The sequence below is a fragment of the Trichogramma pretiosum genome, unplaced genomic scaffold (assembly GCF_000599845.2).
Source record: "Trichogramma pretiosum strain Unisexual culture from Peru unplaced genomic scaffold, Tpre_2.0 scaffold34, whole genome shotgun sequence".
Lineage (NCBI taxonomy): Eukaryota > Metazoa > Arthropoda > Insecta > Hymenoptera > Trichogrammatidae > Trichogramma > Trichogramma pretiosum.
The window spans coordinates 736,060-760,080 of NW_019641683.1; the positions used below are offsets into that span (position 1 = coordinate 736,060).

Here is a 24,021-nt window from a genome sequence, read left to right on the forward strand (position 1 = left end):
AACTAAACGACGAAAAATCTCGGTAATTTCTGTCAAGCTTATATGATTCTGCACGCTCGACAAATTCTCTCGCATTTTCCACTGTCTCCTCACTCGCAAATTCTTAGAATAAAAAAATCCGAATACAATATATAATACGCAACATATACAATGTTAATCTTTATGAGTACGCTGCGAATGTTAAAAATAACAGTTAAAGTAACAAGCAAGATGAAATGCAAATGATTACTAGCTGAAAATTTGTCTGCAATTAACAAGTATCCTCAAGTTTAATTCTGTAATAACTGCTACAGTTGTGTATTCAGCGTAGCAGCAACTTGGCTTATTTCACCTGATGCGCCTACTATTTATTGCCGCCCACGCACAACAAATAGGAACAATCCCTACTACACTGAATTCGCGACTTAGCAGTTGCAGTATTAAACTCGAACGAGTATACTTGTCAACTGTGCGGCAACTTGTCATGCATATTCATTTAACGAAATTTCACGAGTCAATTATTCAGTCTACCTCTCCCACTGCTATGGAGATCAAAAACCGTGTATATTAACGCGTAGTATAGTCGCGGCAATTCGAAATAACGATACAGAACAGGCCAGCATCTCAAATCTCTACAGGTACTGCGGCTGACTCTTGTCATGCTAACACAGCTAAGCTAAATGTCGCGTGTATTTCAATTTCCTGACAGAAACCATTACCATGCTTTATCCAAGTGCATCGAGCGTGTAAAAGGGTAAAATGTAAGGGGTGTGCGCTCACGAACTTGCACGTTCCATCGTAACAATATGACTTTATTTTTTTTTATTTCTCTGTTTCTGAGTCTGAAAAGTTTCAATGGTTAGCTTTAAAAACAACGTTGAAAATATTCTAAAAAGTATCATTACACAAGCTAATTTTTCCTAGCTATGTATCCCTTTGAAAATACAATGTAAATTGAAATTTTTAACTTATGAACAATCGGAGGCACAAAGCATATTTTTAAATTCAATGCGTGTGTGGGCGTGCGCGTATGCGTATGTGTGCTTAACATACAATCCAAAGTTCGATTGCACAAAGCAATATTGACCTGGCACGAGTTGAAGTCGTAAACACTGTATGTGTTCGTTCTCTTGCCCTTTGATCATTCGCAAAATTTCCTCTAGTGAATATCACTCGTACGATAAGCTTTCAGTATTGTAAAAACTTTATTTCAAAGAAAAACCGATAGCTTGCAAAAGAAATTCGTATGTGTTTCGTGTACTTTTACTCGAGTCAAAGCAAAAAAAAATTACTCTTAAACCTTATGACGGAAATGGACCACCATTAAAATCTACGCTTATAACGCGTTTTTATTTTCGGAACTAGACATTATTCTATTTTTAAAAACAAGAGTCAGCATAAGCAGTGTAAATAGAAACGTACGCCATGGTGCTAAACTTTTCTATTGATATCATCTTGGTGATTTGGTACTTTTTCTGAATACTTTTTTTAGTTTTTTAGCAAGCTTTATTGGGTATGTCATCCTTTCATAAGAACTGGGCGTATTCATTTGATCCATCTACATATAATACAGAAAATGTTGAGGAGTGTATTTTAATGAAGAGACAAATCTATGTGAACTGGCGTCATAACAGTGCCGAGCTCAAGTGACAGAAGAACCTCTGCGTGACCGATGAAATGTCGCTGAGAAAACAAAAGCACGCGTGTTGCTTTATTACGTGCCTGTGTGAACCCTTACTATGCTCAACACACGCAAATAACAAAGAAAATGAGAATCATGTGGCACGTGACAAAAGGAGACGTGTATTATAAAAAGTTGAAAATTTTTTTTACTCTTATACAATACTTTTCATGCCAACTAGCATCTCAATTACATTTTTAAAACTGTACTAGTCTCATCCAACGCATTTCGTGCAACTTAAACTTATTTATGGTTCGAAAATTCGTAGAAATTTTATCAATAATTGATTTGTAAAACATTGTGTGATATTGATATTAATATGTGATTTTTGAAATGCATTCAACAAAATATCTCTCTATATGCACAATTTTTAACGTTGAACTTTTTGGTTCGAATTTTTTTTAAATGCATGGAGAATGATACCCACGCTGAACTAGTCATAATATGCATATGATATGTATAACAAAAAATTTCACGACTCATGACAACGCTCAATCACAATCCCGGAAAGATTCCAACTCGAAAGTACTCATAGCTTTATTAAGCGAAGATAGGTGACCAAGAATTTGAATTTGTACGATTTAAAGTAACGCAAAAGATCCTAGGTAATAGTAATGGCATTGTAAAATATTTTAGTACCTGTGATTTATGCTGGTTATAGTCCGCGCTCAACTCGGGCGGTACATATGAGTACAAAATACAAAATACAGGATAGGAATCAATTCAGGAACGTGAAGTGGTATTACTCAAAAAGGCTTAGACTTCATATATAACGTAAAAACAAACATTGTGAATGGGACCAGAGCGCGAATTACAAAAAGGGTCGGTGATAGATGATCGTTTAGATAGTATTGTATTTCTTCAAAGCTGAAGCAGTGAATTGATCTTGACACGCGAGGCCAACGATTATTATCCTTTAATTGAAAAACGAATGGCGTGAAATTAAATTTTCACTGTGCGCAGACAAGAGAGGGTTTAGGAATTTATAATCCAGGATCAGTGACAATTGAGAAAAGTTTCGAGGAACAAAGAAAACCGCAAACTTCACAGCGAGATGATAGAATAATTTTTCATAATTATTTTGAGGGTACGTATAAAATGAAAAGAAAACAAGCAGGAGCTGGGCATAATCACGAACACAAAAGCCGGAATTTCGCAGATAGCGACAACCATGTAGATAGGAGTGCGGTGGATCTCTCTAACTAACTCTCTTTGGCTTTCGTCTTCGCATGGGGGATGAGGGCCGCCGTACACACGATTCTACCTTACAAGCTCTTATAGTGCGTACTGTACACCATAATAATAATAATAGTAATTATAAAGATATAGCAAGCAATAATAATATTCGTGTGTGCGTAAGCTCAAGCAAAAGATCAAGCAGAACCCCTACGTGCTTTGCCAGAGCAACCAACGAAGTACAACAGAGGATTTTTTGCGCTTTACACACGCTTGTTTGCGTTTATTCGCACACGTCTTTCGACTATACAAACACCATGCTCTATATAATATATATATGTATAAAAAGTAGACGTATCTATAGGTAGTTGATAGAGCAGAGCTAAGAGCTACTTGGAGAGCCATGCAAGGGAAGATAAGGGCGACAAGGGAAATGTAGGTGCGTGTACTATACGTGCGCGCGTTTATTCCTTATACAATAGTAGATGCGCGAACAAAGCAAAAGAGCACGTATTTACGGATAAAAAATTTCATGTTGAAAAAAATCGTTGAGTCTTCCAAATAAAACTAACGCAACTGAAATATTTCATTTGCGCCCACCTCCAGCAATATTTTCTTTGCTGTACCATTTATAAGCTGTAGCTATGCTTAGATTTATCAGCGACATATACCACTTCTTTAAATAATTGTGGCTAGGCAAATTTTCCGTAAATATCGAATTACATTTTTGTAATGTACATGAATGACTCTGCGTAGTTTGCTTTCGTGAATTCGATGCATGGAAAAAGGGCGTGAACTTATCTTTTGATTCGTGTCATGCTCTTGCGCTGCACTTGCTTTTTAATGATGCACTTAAAAACAACGAAGGGGGAACAAATCTTGCTGACAGGAGAATCTATGGGTTTGAAGTAATGTACCCTATGATTTTAAAGTCATACGAGCCATAAGGCCGTTTACGCAATATATATGCAAATTGTATAAAAAATTTTTTTTTCTCTTTCTCATAGATAAAAATTGACACAAACAATTTGCTATTACATCCCACCCATATTTGTTTTAAAAGCTGTCTTGTTTTTTTTTTAGTAACCCAAATTTTTGTTAAAAAAACAAACAAGAATTTACTTATTGATGCCCTAATTTGACTAACAAACTTTCAACAATTTCAACTTAAAGTAAACGCTAAAACGCTTGAGGTGTAGTAGAGCCAAATTTTCATTTACGCACGAAAATGAAAATCTGAATTTTTTCAATATATGTCAATGAAAAGCTTACATAACGAAAACTTTAAACTAAACGACCATTAATTAGATCTATCCAAGAAATAGTAACGCTGAAGCTGAAAAAATAAAGGAAGAAATAAAAATGAATCGGTCAAAAATGAAATTAAAACCGTGATGCTGAGAGGTTCGATTAGTATAATTGTTTACATATAAAGATGTTTTTGGGATATTTCTTTCCATCGAAAAAATATTGTAAAGGCGCTTATTGTGATCATACGATCGATTGGTGATTAAGAGAGGCCACAATAGTAACTTGACTCGCCTGTATATACACTAGAGCGAAGAGTTTAGTAGTTATGTGGGTCGATCGGCTGATGGTTAACATGTCAATCACAGCGGCGATTTGCGTCGTCATCCCACGGGCGTTGATTTATCCAAGCGCGTACACGCGACGCCAATTATTGAGGTCAGGTGCGCTTTTTTTACGGTGTCTCGCCTGTCGTAAAAAGTTGACGAGTTGCACACAATGTGTATAATGTATGTAGCGCAGGTTGACCCTAAACGAATTGGTGACGAACCTGAGAGCGGTATATGATGCTCATTTCGTAAGAAAATATAGAAACGGTTCTTACCATATTTGTGAGGTGACGCATGCGATGAGGCGTTTGCTTTTGCTTCATCACCGGCAAACCCGACGAAGAATTTTGATTTTTTCAGTAAAGCTCATCGCAATTTTATGGTACATAACCATATTTGAACGTCGAGTACGATAGTTGATTGTTTACGAGATGCTCTCGACTCACACAAAACGTCTATGCAGAATGTCATATTAACAGGCTAGAGTAGTTGTCTGCGCTGTGTCTCGAGCGTGCGGTTAAAAAAATATAGTGGATCAAGCTTCAGTGCAAAGAAAAAAGCATCGAAAAATTCAAAACATAATAAACGCAGACGCGCACGGGCGAAGGAATACGCTTGAGAAATCGCAAGTCGAATGAGTGATGTAGCGCGAACGTCCTCGTCCGAGTGCACTTACGCATGCGGGTAATAGCGAGTCTTGCATATCGCTGATCAGTGAATATTCATGCGTGTGTTACGTACGTTTTTCTAGTGACGCCTCGAGGTCACGCGTACGCTGCTTATCCTGCAAAACTACTGAGTTGCCAATAATGCACACTCTCTCGAAAAATACAAAGTCTGATCGAATCTCATTTTTCCAATTACGAGTTTCGCAGAAACAATTATATTATTTGTATACTATCATGTGCTATAACATACTTTTTATGTACACGACATGTATCAAGTCTAAGATCAAGTATAGTAAACAATTTTTATACAATAGATTAATTTATAGTGTATTTATTTTTTTTACTACCACATCAAAGTGTGGGGAAATGACACTGGGGGTAGATAAGATTATGCCGTAATAAATCCTGTTGTTCTAGAGCTAGAGCAGGTAAACTAATTACTGACAAGCCTCATGAGCACTCCCGAAATTTAACGAATATGATAATGATTTAATACTATAATTACAATTGTAAAAAGAACCAGAGTGCTAGAGATTTTTTGCAAATTACTACTAAAAAATTATATATTAGTAAATTTCGCTTTAAACTTTTTTAATAAATATACTTTCCTATAAATATCAACGTAATATGTGAAGTTGTATCGGTCAGAATATCAGAACTAGAATTTTTTAAATTGGAAATTAACCATTTCAGAATAACGGCAAATCGAAAAATTCAAATCGTAAAAATAACCATGAATCGTTGTTGTATAGAAAACAACTTTTAGCAACATTAGCTGGTTGTGCCGGCGTTGCACTGTCGATGATAATCGTATATATTAAGCTTAGTGCAAGTTCTCTTCGATTTCACCCAACAAACTTTAACAAAAACAAAATTTGTGAATAACAAACAATATCAAGTTGTGTGTCTCCTGAAAAAACGATAGATTTCAAGAACATTTTGCCTACGATTGACTAATTCATGGTACTGCAATCTGACTCAAGTAGCACCTAAGAGAAGAAAAATCTCGACGTATACATAATTTGTAACTGAGACATATAGAAATACTAGATGAGAATCCTTTTGTCTCAATAACCCTATCGATTTTCTCATAGCCAGATCAATGGCTAACATTTTTTAAATTTACCCGATCAATTAAATCATTATCAAACACTGTCGTTTTTGTTATTGTCAATTCATGCGATTTCTAATTTCTGTGATGTGCTTTTGTGACGTGTTTCAAAGATCCTACATGCAGACGATCTAGATTCCCAGACATCGGTACAAAGGAACTCTGTGATGTGTAACAGAGCACAAGAAGATGCTGTACTCAGTTAGAGCTTTGTTTTAGCACAAAGACAAGCAATAGATACAAAAAATGTTCAAGCTTTGTTTTTACTCAATCAAACAAAGGATTCGAATCAATTTGTTCATTTTCCCCCGAATGTATCAAGCTTATTATTATTTTTCCTATATTACCATAACAACGTGAAATCAGTTCGAAGTAACCCAATAACAAAAGAAAAAGGCAAAATAATATTCTCTAATCACTACTCACTGAAACTTGTCATTTGTTAGCGACACTCGTGCGTTGAAAAAAAGCTACCACAATTAGAACGATCGGTTATTATAGATAGTATTACTAGAGTCGCTATCAGGTGAGTTTTTCATTTCACGCACCAGCAAGCATCGTGAAACCACGGCAGTGCTACCATACCTGTTGTGTACGACTATTATGCTTTTGAATGAGCCAAACCCCAATAAGAATGATTTAAATACTTGATACCGATTGCAATGCAAAAAAATACTTAACTTTTAACTATTCGGATAATATTACTCTTCCGTTCCCACGATTCATTCAAGCATTCTAATCGACACTTATTAAAATGAAACTTAAGTATCGCAGCATCAATTAGATCGCGCAGAACTTGATAATTTATTTATGATAATAATCAACGCCTAAGGCTTGGTACATGGAGCTATTCAATTTTGTTAAACATATAATTATAAGTTACGAGACTTACCAAAAAGTATATAGGAAAGTAATTGCATTGGGATAAGTATTTCATAGAACTTTTAACTTTTACAGAACCAGGTTAGGACACATGACATAAAGTCATTAGCCTCCAAATATTTTACATTAGTTTGCTCAGATGATACATTTTCTGCAGGAAAAATTTTTTTTTGAAATTCCTCTATTGATGGTCCTCTAAGGGGCTAAGAGCTTGTAATTAATAAAATCAGTCAGTAGAAATAAATGTTCAAGAAAATTGTCTAAAAGCAGTAGCTGTTTTTTGAATAAATATTCTACAACAACTCGTTATATAAAATATAAGATTGTGAGTGTATGTTCATGAAATCTGATCCGCAGAAGGTAAAAAATATTCAAGCTTAATGCAACAGAGAAGTGGCACAATAGAGCCCTGTACCGATTAGGGCAGTCGGTTTCGGGTGTTATGTCTAACAAAAGCTGTATACTCGGCACGAGGCACTTTTTTTCTTATAATAAAACCGTTCATGCTTTACTTCATACTTTGAAAGAGAAAAAGAGAACTACAGACACGTGCTCTTTCATTTAGCCGTGCCGTTTACGTAAATAAAACTTATATACAAACAAAATGTACCATGGAAAAGGTGTGCTTTTTTATGCTTTTTCTACCCTCTTGTAGTAGTGCCAACGAAAAAGAAACTAATTGATACTTTTTTTGATTTCTTCAGTTTTAAAGAAAATATTCTGTGAGATAAAGCAAGGCGCTACTAAAAAAGGAAAAATATGTTCTAATCTCACTCGATCCTACAAGATCTTACAATAATTTTAACATGGCTCGTGGAAGTTATGAATGCAGCCAGTCAAAGACATTCTCACTAAAACTATAAAGTACAAAACATGCATAAAAAATAAGTATTAGATTGCTGCATTTGATTAAAAGGTTATACTCGGTCACCATGAACATTTTTATGCCAGGTTTTCATAAGAGAGCATTTAATGGTTTATATATATTAGGTTATATGTATTAAGTGACATAAAAATTAGAATTGAACTTTGTGGAATCATAGGTTTAATTGCAGAAATAGTAACGTAACTTGCCTACAAGTGCATCTTTATCGAATTCGATTGAGAGCATATTTGCACTTTAACTGGATTTATGCATGTCCTTTCAACTGTAATTTCCAATGCATCTTTTTCAACTATCTAAAAATGACTTCACAATTAAAGTATGTATGCATGCAAGCATACTTGGATAGAAAGGAAAAAAACTCCCACTTGAATTTCTTACGAATGAAGTTCCAGAAAAGCTATTGCATCAAGACGAACGTTATGAGACCACGAGAAGTCCAAACATAAATTGCAGTCCATAAACTTTGGTTTGTAGTATCACTCGAACATTCTGCTTTCAAACATTTACAAAGAAGTTCTAGTAAAGATTCCATGTTCATCTCATTGCTTATTTTAGCGATTGAAAGCACGCAATCTTATTTCCAAAATTTAATCTCTTCAGATACTCTGTTCTCAATTTCACCTAACTATGGCATACAATATTTTATTGAACGTAAAAAAACTGTCTTTCATGTAACACGAAAATTAAAAATTCATGTCATAAAAAAATTCCTTTTACATGAAATCTTATTTAGGTTTCCATATTACATATGCACATTTTTTTGGATTTGGTACATAGATTTCTATCATCATTGAAAAAAATTTCTCTTCTTTTCTTTTAATTTATTTGTAATAAGAAAGCATAATATTATAGAAAGTATAAGAAATTTATGAACACCCAATGAGGCCTCTTTTTTTAATGTTACTGTTATGCACTTAATAACAAATGAAACCAGCGTTTTTAGAAATTAAATAGACACAGAGGGCAAAGAACGCAAAGTTAATTAATGTAACCGCACCCTATAAATGTGGAAACATCGAGCAAGAAATTATTTGCAGAGAATTAAATGTTGACGGGTAAATTTAGTTTATTACGATTGGAATTTTTCTTTTCTCATTTACGGATACCTTAATGTGTCTGTATTTTACATGAAATGTTTTTGCGACTTCGTAAGGAAATGTTACTAAATCATTTTAAAATTAGCCTCGCACCTCATTTCTTTCAATAAACTTCGATGCTTTTCAGTCGACAAAAGAACAATAAACATTCGACGAGAGCAATAACGTATGAAGAAAATAACTGACCTACAAAATCGGGCAACTGGAAAGTTTCTACGACGCACGCGTCGCACCACAACTTCGGAAAATGATTGGGAACTTTGCCAAAATACATTATTACGCATAAGCGAGATCGAGTTTGTTGCACACGCATTGAAATAGTTTAACAAATTCACGATTGCTGCAAGTATCCACGAATGACCAAATCGATGATTGATAAAAAAAAACAATTGTCTCACTTGAAAAAATAGCACCATGTTTTGTAAGTAAAATATAAAATTTTTTATTATGCTTTCTGTAGTACAGAAGATTGCATAAGATTCGTGTGTTTGCATTAGCTAACCTAGTTTTGAATAGAGCAATGAATCCGAACCCATCTATCTTTAATAAAAAATTCGAACCAGACGAACTCAATTACTTTTTCTCTGCTGGTTGGCGTAGCAAATATAGCATGATCATTGTTGTGCGTTCCAATTCGGTCAATGCGCGCATAAGTATGTACATATGAATACGCCACGGGGGCAAATAAATCAACCCCATCAGACATGGAGACGAGTTTCTTTATTTACAATTGAACGCGTGTATATGGAACAAGGTCATCGACGTTTATAAAAAGCGATGAATTGAATGAATTGTCCCCTCCAGCCCGTCTTCGGGTCAACTCGAGCCAATCCCTCATTTTTGCAACTGTTTCCGGCGTTGCACTTTCGCCGGCACGAGCTCTTACATAGTAGCTATAGCTAAATCTGGACTCGCTCCCTTTTTCCTCTAGCCCACGTCTTATAATTTAAGCGCGAGCATCGGCTATAGAAAGTGGGTCGCGTGGCTCACCACCCGGCTGTATTTATAGATTCTGGAAGAAGGGTGTTGGCCACTGCAGCTGCGGGCAACGTCTTTTCTGCGCTCTAATACTCGACATACACAAAAACTTAAGCTGAGAAACAGTAAATAGCAGTGAGATTAACATAAAACTTACTTTTAACATCAAGTAAAAACATACATAAGGGGGAAAATATTGAAAAATTCATCTTTTATTGATAACAAAAAAAAAGGAACAGAAAAGATTTCAGAGGGGTATTGAGTGAAGCTTTTCTTACGACTTTCCTCGTAGAATCGAAAAGCATAGGTATTCTACCCTTCGTGAAATTTATTAGTCATGAAAAAAATAGTAATTTACGATACAAGTGCTATAAGTAACCCTTTTTGACACGGCGTAGTTTAGAGCCCGAGCACAGCGAGGACCTTAATAGTAACGCTAGCCTACCATGACATTCATGCTACATCTGAAAAATTCAAAAAATTTTTTTTTGTAAATTCTCAATTGGACGTACATTTCTAATACACCCATTAACATTGTGGTCAAGTTTCGTCAAATCCAATACATTACTAAAGGAGTAAAATGAAAATTACGAATAATCATGATCAATTGTTATTAGTTGTTTATGATAATTAGTAGTTTTTACTTTACTCCTTTAATAATGCTAATGGGTACAATGTTATTGGGTGTATTAGAAATGTACGTCAAGTCAAGAATTTGCGAATGACAATCCCAATTTACTAGATTTAGCAAAACTGTGTATAGAGGCCCCTTTAAATTTTTTGGAAAAGTGAATTTACTCTCATAAACATGTATATTTCTAATATTACTTTTATTGCTATATAGAATCACAGAAAGTTGCAAAGCTCGAGCGTGATAAGACAAATAAAAAGGAGACGTTCAATGTTTTTAATCCCGGTACAGCGTTTCATCAATTCATCCAATTCCATAAGCAATAGATTTTAATAATGTGTATAAGTAAAGATAGAATCCATTTGATTTAATTTAAGAAGACCAAATGAAATGAAGGTAGAAACCCGATTCACTACAGCTGACGAAAAAAAATGCACAAATAAAATATTATCGTTAAGGAATTCATAATCGTAGTATACTGCAACCAGAACGACTGTTTAGAAAAAACAAATAAATTTCTCGATCGAAAGTTACGTAGGAGATCAGGCATTGAGTAAAATTGACAAGTTCATAGATAGCTCGTTAACTATTGCTTAAACCGTGAGACGTTTTAACGACCAATGCTATAGTAGATTGGCACACGCAGTTCGAGGAGCGTTGATGCGCGAGTAACGAACCCCTTGCGCGTCTATCTATCGGGAATTATCCATTAGATTTGAGATATACGACACCAAACGAGCGCGTTGCTATCAAAGCTCTTCAGACAAAGCGCCTGCATTCGCGAAAAAAGAGAAAAAGTAAGTTAGAGTAAGACGAGAGCTGACATGAATGTATTGCGAACTCGTAGACAAGGGTGTCAAAAAGGAAAAAAAGGAATTTACGCCGACTAAACGTCCCAAGGCTTATTAGTCTGCGCACTTATCACTTTTTTACGTAAGCTTGCCTCGCTTTTTTGGCGCTATGTTAGAAGTGATATGCGAAGTCACCGTTTTTTACCCCTCAACTGGATATCCATCGGGATTTTTACTGCTTTGAAATTCCATGAGATTTACATGTATAAAGATTAATATATATTCTGACTTGGGTCGAACCTTGCGCATAATCTGCGTGTCAGCGAACATTGGCGGGCGTGCGTTATATTAAAATATAGAGACGATGTACCATGTATAAAAAGGCAACGAGATTTTCATAAAAAGATACACGTTGTAAAAGTCTGGATCGAACTTGATTAGATTTTGAGTTCTATGTTTCTACCTACAGTAGCATGCTCCTAATGTGTTCAGATATTCTGATAGAATATTTTTTGAAAGTTTAAAAAATTAAAAAAACGTTTTTCATGAAAAAAGCCATATTTACAGCGAGTTTTTAGGAGGAGCAAAATAGCGCAGTGAATGCGCAAGGTGAAATAGAGAAAGAGCACAGGCGAGAACAAGTGGCATTATGCCAGCAACGAGCCATTTAATATATGCAATTTTATTGTCTCGCATCGAAAGTGAAGTAGCAGGGCCTGAACGAAGTATCGACGTTTACCTTAAACTGCACGATTAGAAAATAAATCGATTTCACCAAGTTGGTGATCCGAGACACTGCACTCGATAATACAGCCATGACTAAGATACGCGCAGTCTTCGTTCTTCGAGTTGCACAATGTTCAAACGAAAGAGCGAAACCAAGTCAAAAAATGGACTTAAAATTAGGAAGCAATATAGTAATGCAATATACAATATGTATGGTGCGGAAGATGTGTCTCTCTGTGGAAATTAGTTAGTGGGACAATGGGACTCGATTGCCTAAAACCCAAATGACTGTAATCAGCCCGAGACTGTTGAACATGTGCCTCTGTTCGTTTATGCGACGCGAATGTGTTCTATCGCGGACCACTGACGGAATATAATTCAATTGAATTATCCTGGTATGCACAAGCTCATCGCACACGTTTTCGATTCAATTGCTCGGCAATCTTTCAAGTGTGTGCCATGCACCTTCTGCTTTTGTCATGAATTTACGATTGAATCGAACATGAATAGCCCAAGCCTTGTGCTGAATTCCTAATACTGTCATAGTCTTACACGAATGATACTAAGCTCTACTCGTTAGTTTGTATTTTGTAGATAAGCTTCTATAAAACCACGAAATATTGTTTTTATTCGCCATTCGAGTATTTTTCAATGGTTAAGTTTAAGTACTTTTCTCAGAATTGCCTAGCCACCGCTATCCTGCTTTACTTCTATACTCGAATGTTTCTTTTTTTCTCTCGACTCACACATTTTTGGACGTTTCATTGTGCAAGTTTACATCTTAGCAGGGTTTGCAGGAAAAGAAAAGCTGAGCTATATAACGTAGCATACACATGGCAGAGTGACATCAACTAAGCGGAAATGAAAAAGTATTATAGACAGACAAAACAGCGGGCAATCTTTAGATACGTGATTCTCTCGTGAAAATTGCGCTATTATTAAATAAAACAATAATAATGTTTTACAATGCAAAAATACATTGGAATTTTTTTACATCATTTTTAGCAAAAAATTTAAATCAATTGATTGAATCGTAAATTAATTAAGTAGTTAAAGCCTATAAAACCCATTTTTCAATGATTATGAATCCAAAATTGTATCACAAATTCAAAATATTGAAATTTGATTTTCATATAGTTTTAATAATTAAAAGCGACGGAAACAAGTTATGAAATAGATTACCTCATGCATCAGAAAATTGATTGAATTTAAACAATCACCTCCTTTATTGCTACATTCAATCAATTTTGATAATCGACAAAATGAACAATTTTCTTAAGTTGAAGCTATCCCTTGCTTGCAGTGCTTACCTGAAAAATGAAAAATCATATTGAGTATTAGAATGAACATGAAATAAAGTTATTAAAATTAGAGGAAAGTTCTTTCGTTACAAAACAATATACGTAATTCCTTTGCAGAAGATTGAATCATTTTTAATAAATTTGACAAAGAAAGACAAATGTATTAACAAAAATAACTTATTCTTTTATTTTAGTTTTTATTTTTTTTTGGAAGAATATTAAACGATTCGCGTCTCATATCGATTACTCAAAATATTATGTTTTATTCTGCTACGCCCCAGCAATGAAAGTTATCAAAGCTTGAAGCTTTTTGAACAAAACTCTACACTTCGCGTCCATATTATTCTTTTTATTTAATACTAGTGATGTTGTTAATTACTTTAACTTTGATAATTGAAAATATTGTTACTTTTTTTCTGAAAAAGGATAAACTTTTGATTAATTTTATGAACAATATTTCAATTCTTTTTTTAAATATTACGGATCATATCATTTTTAGAAGAATAAATTTGTTTCAGCCGATTATAAGATTTAGTTCATAACAATTGATATAAATAAAAACAATTTTTATCGTATATAAGAATACAAATAAAGTGAAGATCGATAGAAAAATTTGAAAGAAATTTGTCCCCATCTTGGCTTAGCAATTGAGTATTATCTACGATGTACACATCTTTTATGGTTTTTTTCCTCATCAGGCTTTATTTCTCATACACCTCTAGTTGCTTTCACTATCACATTCCCTTTCTATTACTTTTCCTCTCGACCCGTTGCCGCTGGCTCTCAGCGTTATCACACTTTTCTTTTGGAAGTTTACGACCACCATTTCCCTCCTTTTCATTGTTTTCTCTGTCTGCCTCTTTTTTTTCTTTCTTTATCTTAGTTTTTATCTCACTTGTTTCAAGATGAAGATTTATTATGACGAAAAAGATTTCAGCATTAGCAATAAGCAAAATAATTTCAATGTTAAAGAGGGGTTATGCTTGAAAATCTATTATTTTTGAGGTTTAAAGCAAATATTAAAAATATAATGCACAGCAGTGTAAAAAATTTGAAATATTATTCATTGTTTTTTAATCTGCGCACAATGAACGGTAAAAATCAGTCTTTTTGGTAATAACATCAATATGAGTTCAGGTATTTTTCCGATATTCTACTCGTCTGTGATTTTGTATTATCTATACTGCTATCGCACCCTCGCATATACATAGAAGCGCGTACCTACATGTACACACTCACACACACACACACACACACACACACACACACACACATGTCGATATTCTTCCCTTCGCAATTCTGTGTGCTGACTAATAAATTGGAATCGATAGCTCTGCGCGTGTAAGCGTGTAGACGTCGTTTATCCAATTTTATATATCTATAAACATTTTGTGCACGAGAAAAATAAGCAAAAAGAAATAAGCATAAAAAGAACATCTCAAGCAGTTTCGATGCTCACAGAGATCTGAATAGGGCGAAAAGAATAAACTTGGTTATACATAGACAGGGTCAAATAAATGAATCGTATTTTATACCCATCTAATCAAAAATTAATTCTCCGTTTCCAATTAATCGTGCGTCAAAGATTTCACTTTTTATTATTATGTATTGCGGGAGCATTTGCGATTTTGAAATCTCAAATATATTTTAATTAACCAGTAATTATGAATCGAATGAATTCGCTCGTACCATGTAATATATAAAAATTAATTATATGTAAAATATTGAAAAACAATTTTGTTTCAAATTTGTAAGATGAAAAAACTGATAAAAAGTACTCATTATTTCACATTTTATTTCAATTGTAATCAACAAAAAAGGTTTGAAAGCAAAATATTAAGCATTCAGTTCATTGAGAACTTCCGTTGTCGGTAATGTCAAGGTTTATTATTACTGACTATATTACATTGTATCTTACGCTATTTTATTCGGAACTATCAAAGTTAATGGTTGATCTAAATACGCTAACAATTTGATTAGCAGTTTCGTAGCTTATTGTATAACTCAGCATTCTTGATACAGTATCACCTGGCAACGCGTCAGAAGCTTTTTTAAAATTAACATTTTTTTTGTGCTACCCCAACCAAAAGTAACATTTTACTCCCGCTGAGAAAAACCAAAATGTTACTTTAGGCTGGGGGATTCACAAAAAATTGTATTTGCACCTATGTAGCGAAAAAAGAAAGTCTCAGAGCAAATATACTATTTCAACTAAGTCGTCTCACTTTGAGAATAAAGAGCAAATTCCAATATAAGAAAGGGGGAAAAAATAATAATTGCACGAATAATATTTCTGTTCATTGGAAGAGAAACGCCGGAGCGTTGACGTACTCGATTGAAGTAGCGAAATACAAATATCACGATTTATCAATAGCTTACGGTACATAGCGTTCGAGCTAACCCCGACAGCAAATAGAAGCAGAAATCAAAATTGAATTCTTTGTAAAATTCTATGACATTCGAGATTCTTTCATTAGGTGAGCCGAAGTTGTGCCTTGTCACTGGTTTGTGTCCATCGCTTTAGTCTGAATTAGTATTTACCGGATAAAGGATGCTTACAAAAGTATAAAATGAAAAAATAATGAGTTTGAAAAAAATATGGAAAACTTCTCTTTTTCGCTAAGAAAATTGGCAAAGGAATGAAATTTATGAAGTCGTCCATCTGAATACACGATGAGATGGAAAATTGCTCGCGAGCATGTGATATGGTAATATCGGGAGCACATCACGTTCGTCCCACGCGTAGCACGGAGCGTGCAATTTGCTACTTATGCAGGAGTGCTTGCTTTTCATAAGAGCATTCCACTATGATAATCGAATAAGAGGCAGTCGGCATACCTGATATCTAAAAAAGGACATTCATGACGTATGCAATCCGCACGGATAGAAAATATAGAAACGATTGATTGATAGGTGTGGTTCTTTGCCTGAAGCTCGAATACCTTTGTACATATACTTCCGCGTTCAGAATTTGCCCAACGAATCGCAATATTGGGGCCTTCAAATTCTGGATAAATATATCAGTCGAATGCAGAAATACGTACGAGACGCGAGTCTCGTGTTTTTTCTCGAGTATTTTTTTTCGTACTCAATGGCCAATGCTCTCGAAAGTGGAAATACCATTTTATTGGAAAATTTTTACTCTTCAAGCACAGTTGAATTCAAAATGTTCTGAAATAACCATGTTCTAGATTGAAAAATAAATTAATCCATGTATACGGTAAAAATGTAGCTCGTCTACAATAACAAGATCTCGATACAACATTTTATAGGTTCTCATAAAAAATAAATAACACATTTTTGAATTCAATGAGATCAAAATTTGCCGAACGCAATAATTTATGACTCCCTAGTTCTTGTTCTTAACGTTCTCGCTAATACATACACGCGCGCGTTCAGTTATATTCACTCAAGCATAATTGACTAGAGTTTCATTTTCGTTCGAAATAGTCAATATGATGCACCCAAAAGATTCTTACGTACTTGAATTTCACATATTTGGACTTTTTTGAGGTATGTTTTGCATAATATGGTTTCTCCTTATGTAAGATTGAAACAAGAGCAAGACACGTACTGTGTGTGTGTTACGTAATCATCGAAATATTTTGAAACATTAGAGTAAATTATGTAAAATTATAACCTGAGAATTGGAGAAAAGGGAAGCTGATCTTTGCAAATGGCGTCAGTCAAAAGTTATCAATTAATTAATAAAGGACACAACACAACATTAATTGTGTCATTTGGCACTAATTGATTTGCACTATTACCTACAAACGAGCCAAAAATGAATTATAAAACTCGTGCAATTGAATTGATTTTTATTGTATACAATTTTCACGGCTACAGGCTATTAAATATCGTTATTTTGACTTTTACGTGCGCCGACCATATCCTCATAGCAAACCGTCGCTCATCGCGAAATGAATCCCGTTTCAATTTACCATACATAAAAGCATAAAAGCGATTTTTTTCTGGAGAATTTAAAACCACGTCAACTGAATAGCTTTTCGGATGCATACCCTAAGCATTGCCAACGATAAATCTTTCCAATGTCAAGCAGTATCTCTACCCATATCGTGGAGCTTGAAACGCACATGTTTGAGCAAGCTGACGAGACTCATTAAGCGGCATGATAGTACGAAAATATATACACAATGTTCGAATGGATTTCGTAGTTGAAAAATAAATGCAACTCAGAAGGACAGGTGTCCAACATTGGAATGAAGTAATTAGAAGCTCGTAAAGGCTTCAACAAGCTGCTTAAATCTCGTACATAAAAATGGAAGAGCAAACACAGATATGAATCAAGAAGCGAGAGTGATGAGGCAGGGCGTTATTAAAATAGGACAAGTCTATATGGATGATCATAAATGTGCATGTCTTACAACATTCGAGTGAATAGCCCAAGGTGACACCATTTACTCTTTTTTGCCTGTAAGCATATTTCACATTAAATTAATCTTTTCATGCACGCGTACATGAGACGCGATAAATTTCGACTCATACTATATTTGCTTTTGTTAGTACCTCACAATACACCTGAGTTGTATTTGATCCACTAAAAATGTAATCAAATTAATGGAAAACAACGCTTTGAAGGTGTGGTTTAATTTTTAATTTTTGTAATGAAAAATTAAAATCCATTCTCAATATCAAAATGAAGGATTAAATGCAATTTTTAATGGCTGAATTCTATTTTTGTGAATTAACAAATTTCATGATATTGAATGCATTGCAACATAGTCACCCTTGTTCTTATTTAGTTGTGAATGATAGAGTTCTTTGATATTTTTATTTTTCATAAAATGAAGAATCCAGAACTATTATTTAATTATAAAATTTAATTAAAGCTGATATAAGATTTTACAAAAATTGTGTTGGAATAAGAATGAACAACGTCAGACTTTACAATTTAACGAAAAAAAAAAAAAAAAAAAAAAAAAAAAAAAAAAAAAAAAAAAAAAAAAAAAAAAAAAAAAAAAAAAAAAAAAAAAAAAAAAAAAAAAAAAAAAAAAAAAAAAAAAAAAAAAAAAAAAAAAAAAAAAAAAAAAAAAAAAAAAAAAAAAAAAAAAAAAAAAAAAAAAAAAAAAAAAAAAAAAAAAAAAAAAAAAAAAAAAAAAAAAAAAAAAAAAAAAAAAAAAAAAAAAAAAAAAAAAAAAAAAAAAAAAAAAAAAAAAAAAAAAAAAAAAAAAAAAAAAAAAAAAAAAAAACTAGTACTTAGGGTTGTTAGAGTTTCTTTTAACAATTTTAGAAAATTTTACTTGAAGATGAAAATTTTTGTGTACGAATTTCCCTACAATCAGCCACACTCAATAATTATTCGTACTGATTGGATCTTTATTTATGACACATCTACACTGAAAAAGTTCGTCGATTTATATGGAAAAAATATCATTGTGCACACTACAAAATTCTTAGTTGGTACAGCAAAATAGCATTTTTTTAGCGTCAATTAAAAGGTTTGTTACTTTAACTAAAACTCATCTGGTACAACATAACATTGCTAAAACTTCATTTCAATTAACTGTCACTAAAAAAAGAAGGCAAAAAACACTGTTTATAAGACTAAGAGAGTAATGGTATGTTGCGCCAAATTAGTAAGAACAAGAAAATCAGCTTTTGTTCAGGTATCTAAACATTTTAGTTGATTCTATAAAAATGTTATTTAGTTGTACCAACTAAGAATTTTTTGCATTACAATATTTTTTCCGCTCATGATATTATATATTTTATTACCAAAAAAGTCCCTTATACGCCCAAAAGAAGGGGTAAATAATACATTGGAGATATTAGTATGTAATTAAGCGTGAAAAAGTTAATTTTTTTTCTGTTGGAAGCAAAATTAAACTGGAATAAAAAATAGTATAGAAAAACGAAATGAGGAAGAGAGCTAGACATGAGCTCAGTACAGTTGCCAAGAATTTATCCGCTGCTCTGTCAAGCGAGTCACAAACTCACTCGCGACTCCTATAGGTATACCATACGTGCATATGTATAGGTTTATTTGTAAGGTATACAAGGGGGTATGTTGTAGTTGCGTACAGAGTGCACGCGATTATGTATGAGCACAGTCTCGGTAGCTAAGAGGAAAGTTTCAGGGTGTCGTGGAAAAAAAGTAGCTCACGAGGCGCTGCAGGTTTTCACGATGGCTAGCCGCGGGAATGTAGTCGCAGATATCGCTGCAAAGCGCTGCGCAGCGTGTACGGGTTTTCGTCCTCTTCCATATGGCCACAAACTCCAGACCCGCAAATGTATACTTATACGTGGAGCAAGCGTAAAGACACGACTATCCACTCTCATGCGCTGCGGTGAGCCGGTTCCTAGCGGCGATCCTGATCACCCTGCGCGCTGCAATCGCGTCTAGCGGAATGACAAGATCAACTTGCGATTCCTGTATAAGCTTTGCGTGCAGCCAAGTCGAATAAGACTTTACGGTCGTTTTGATTGCTGTCCAGCTCGTATCAGTTTACGGATTCTATTCAAAAGAATCGCACCTTCGCCGCATAGGTACATTAAATTTTGTTTGCTACTTACGTTGGTGAGTTCAACGATGCTTGTCACATGATCGCTCAATTAATTGTTTCCAATTAGATCATTTGATAGATGGATGCTGTATCAAATTAATTAATAAATATCTAGCATTACTGCTTACATCTCTACGAAATAAGTCAGCTCACTGACGTAAATTTGCTAATCACACCTAACTTCATAGAAGTTATTATAATTAAGATGTACAAGTCGAACCCATAGGCGTTGTTACGATTAAATATTAGACAGAATGAGTGAATACAGTGTAAGTTAATAAAAACAAGCAATATATACGAGAGATCGAGATCTAACTGCTGAATAACAGTCTGTTTTACATCTTATTCGATCCTATATGCTTTTCGATGTTCACGTATCCAGTCAGATGCCGAGCGAGCGAGGGAACTCAGTGACGGCACAAATGCTCAACTGCAGTCTGTATTACGTCCAAGATTTTCATCTTAAGCTAAATATGCATTGTATTGTAATAACAAACTCCGAGTGCTATTTGCATGTCGACATCGATAATATTAGACTATAACGTATAACGTACAGTGTGCGCCTTTAATATTAATCATGGGATACGAAGATCATTCGACAAAGTGATTTATAACTAGTTCCCACAAAGGCATAATCATTACCTTGGGAGTACCGATCACAACCATTAGAATCGATTTATCAGTGGAATACTTTCGGTTTGCTTTGCCAACGGGCTAATACATTGAGAGCTTTAAAAGGGCCACCCAACTTGCGGGACAGAATACAATCCAGCCATGAAGTTGCTAAGCAACAGAGCAAACGTGGGATTAAGTTTAAAAAAAGATGTACATCGAGGAAGTGTAATTTGTAGAAAAAATGAAACTAGGGTGCGCACGCATAAATTCAATCGCTCCAACGATAAGCGCAAGAATCTCACGTGTAAATAAGTTCAAGTGGATGCCGGCCTCTTATCTGCCGCTTGCGAGTCTATGATTCGAATCAAATTATTGCGTAAATACACTTACTTGCTGATAGTGATTTGCATTACTCCGAGCCGATTCAAAGCCGCAAAATCTTATCGGAAGCATTTATAGCGGTAGGTATACGTAAGTTATATGAACAGCAGCTATGTTGCGAGATGAATTGATTGAGTACAGTAGATGCATTTGATTATGGAATGCGTCTCACGATTGTACTGAATAATTAGTATCGCTTTTGAACGATCTTGCAGCTGTGCATATGTATATTCCATTACCTATAGAGCGACACTGATAAAGTACATCTAATCGCAATATCGCTTTGTAAAACCGATTGATCAATTAATTCTTATATAAGTACATTCACCGCATGTAAATCTTCTCGATTTATAGCCGTGGTCCATTTGCTCGGAACAATGCACAACATTTAAGCAACGCCAATTTCTGTCGTAGTACGAATCAATTACGCTCGAGAAGTAGCTGTGCAATTCAAAAGCTAAAATTTAACTCGAGTTAGGTAAAGCGCTAAAGCGTGTGAAGATGGTTATAGATTTTGTGTCATTTTATGTTCAATTAGCTAGATAGAATGTTTCCGTAAATAAACTGATCTTTAATCGACGATTATTGTCTCTTCGCCTATAATTTATAATCAATAATTAATCACGCTATCTTTTTAAGGTCAGCCGTAAAACGTTAAAGTATTATCGAAGATCACCGTTGTCAGTTTTCTCTTTGGTCAATTGCAAGAATATTTTGAAAGTGAGTGAAAACTGCAGGAAAACAACCGAGGCATGCTAGTTGTTCCCTGCAATATTGTTTGCCATCTTTCCTCATCCTAGTACGTTACACAAACTCAATCTGACAATAATCGTAAGGGGCGTCAAAGAGCACCCAAGTCTTTCCATGAATCCATGTAACGGCATGCGATGTATCATTCATTATGTGGACCACGTTGTAGAGCGCCGGACTCTGTCTTTCACCCCACAAGAATAACGTACACGTGCCTGAGCATGTGCTTCGCTAGGCGCACGCCGCTGTATGTATTATCGTCTTTATTCGACTTTTGTTTTCGTCCTTTCTCGTCCACGTAGAGCCTTATACAAATCCTCCCTTTTGCGTCCCTCCTTTATCATCTCATTTTTCAAACAACTCACACACACGCGCACGCGCCATTGTACACGTAGCATATCCATTCTGACAATCTTTTTCTTTTGCTCCCCGAGTCTGCTATGCACCTATACTACAGTAGGCAGTGAAGAAATACCTACTATATATACATCAAGCGGTGCTATACTAATTTTTGACTCCTCGCATCTTCATGAAGGAGTGCACGCATAATAGCACAACACACGCAATGTGCTCATTGAAGAAAGCAATGAAGACCCGAACCTGAGAAAATTTCTGTTTTCATATCGTACATTTTTTAGAATACCGTTATAGACAATAGTATTTGTAAATTCGAATCTTTTCAATTGCATAACATCGATTCGATAACGAGTTACCAAGCTTGAAATGATTGGTTTATCCATTTTGTGACTTGTCTGAGTCGTGTACTATAGTTTGGCCTTGAATGCTGATAACTGTATTTTGTGTTAATTTTTTTCGATTTCGAAAAAAATGACTCTATAAGATATTTTTTCATCACAAACACAACACATGATACCTAGTCTGGGCCAAGACAATAAAACATCGCCAATAGCGATTATCTCTTTTAAATGCAAATGTTTTTATTTCTGTGCGCGAACACTTTTTACGTGAAAAGTTCTTCGACAAATAAGTTACGTGGGTTTCGTCGAGTCAAAACTTTGTAATATGAGAAAATTATATTAATGATAATAATTTGTTAAAAATGAATATCCCGCAAGTTAACTCAATGTGTGAAGCTATTTCGTTAGAAATTTGTCAGCACTTTCATGAATTTTGATGAAGAAAAATGTTAGTATACGATAATCTGGCGTCGCGACAAAACTTGGAAAGAAGCCCGAGGTGCTTGTTAATTTTCAAGGAAAGATAAGAAAGTACATAGAGCAATCAAGCACGACACTCTTCTGGCTGGCATCTATCTTGCTCGCAAACTCATCATCCGAGGAAACTTGCTCGTTTTCTTTCTTTATGGATAAATATAGAAAAGGAAAGATATAACTATATATGTTTTAGGATTTGAGTAGTGTACGAGCTATTAGAGGAAGAGAGAATCGTCACGAGCTCGCTCCACTCCGCGCCACGAGGAGTGCAGTTTAACAGCTACGTACATAGAAGCACGCGGTACCTAAACATATATACCTGTGAAGTGCGAGCAAGAGAGATGGAGAGAGAAACGAGCTGCATCAGACGTGACGCTGCGGACAATTTCTCCGAGTTCGCAGCGGAGGTCAGTTACCCGAGCAGCATAGGCTGCGATGGCTGCACGACTCCGATGCAACTATACAACGGCACAGTTCATGAGTACGCGAATGCGACATCCACGCAGCACCAGCATTGTGCATACATGTGTGAATGTGTATATATATAATATATTGTATAGCCGCACCACAGCACACCGCAGTCGCACAGAATAGTGTACTGTTATAAAGCACACGATGAAGCAGCAACGCGAGGACCATCGCAGTGCCATTGTTACATGGCATTGCGCCACACTGCGCGAATCTTTTTCATATAGAGCAGTCATTTTATTTACCAGGAATAATTTATAGTTGAGCTTGCATTCACTAGTAAACAGTGTCCATCGGTTATACCAGTACTAGTATTTTACCTTGCTCACTGACGCTCGCTCAGTTTTTTAGACTTTTGAAATTGCTGATTTCGATTTACAAAAAAAAAATAGTTATTTATGTAACAAGTGCCCAAAAGGCGTTTTTGGGCACGAGTGTGCGGAAAAAGACACGAGTGCCGGCCATGCCGGCACGAGTGGGTGTTTTTTCCGCACACTGTGCGCAAAAAGCTGGGCACGTGTTGCATACAAAATTTTATGCAATAGTAGGCGAAAAATACGTTCATTTAAATGAGACGTTTTACCGCACACCCGTGTCCAAAATGAGGCATTTTACCGCACACCA

At 35.0% G+C, this 24,021-nt stretch overlaps 1 protein-coding gene across 2 annotated transcripts in view; it reads right to left on the bottom strand.

Annotated features, from left to right (window-relative positions):
- LOC106659329 (unc-112-related protein-like) overlaps positions 1–24,021 on the bottom strand; it is a 54,059-nt gene that overhangs the window by 8,982 nt on the left and 21,056 nt on the right. Inside the window, exon 1 of one of the 2 annotated variants that reach the window (XM_014381836.2) lies at positions 13,366–13,475. The exons of the other annotated variant lie outside the window; for it this stretch is intronic. The gene's annotated coding sequence lies outside the window, so the exon portion shown is untranslated. Of the gene's footprint in view, positions 1–13,365; positions 13,476–24,021 lie in introns of those variants that run through there. 2 annotated transcript variants of the gene reach the window in all.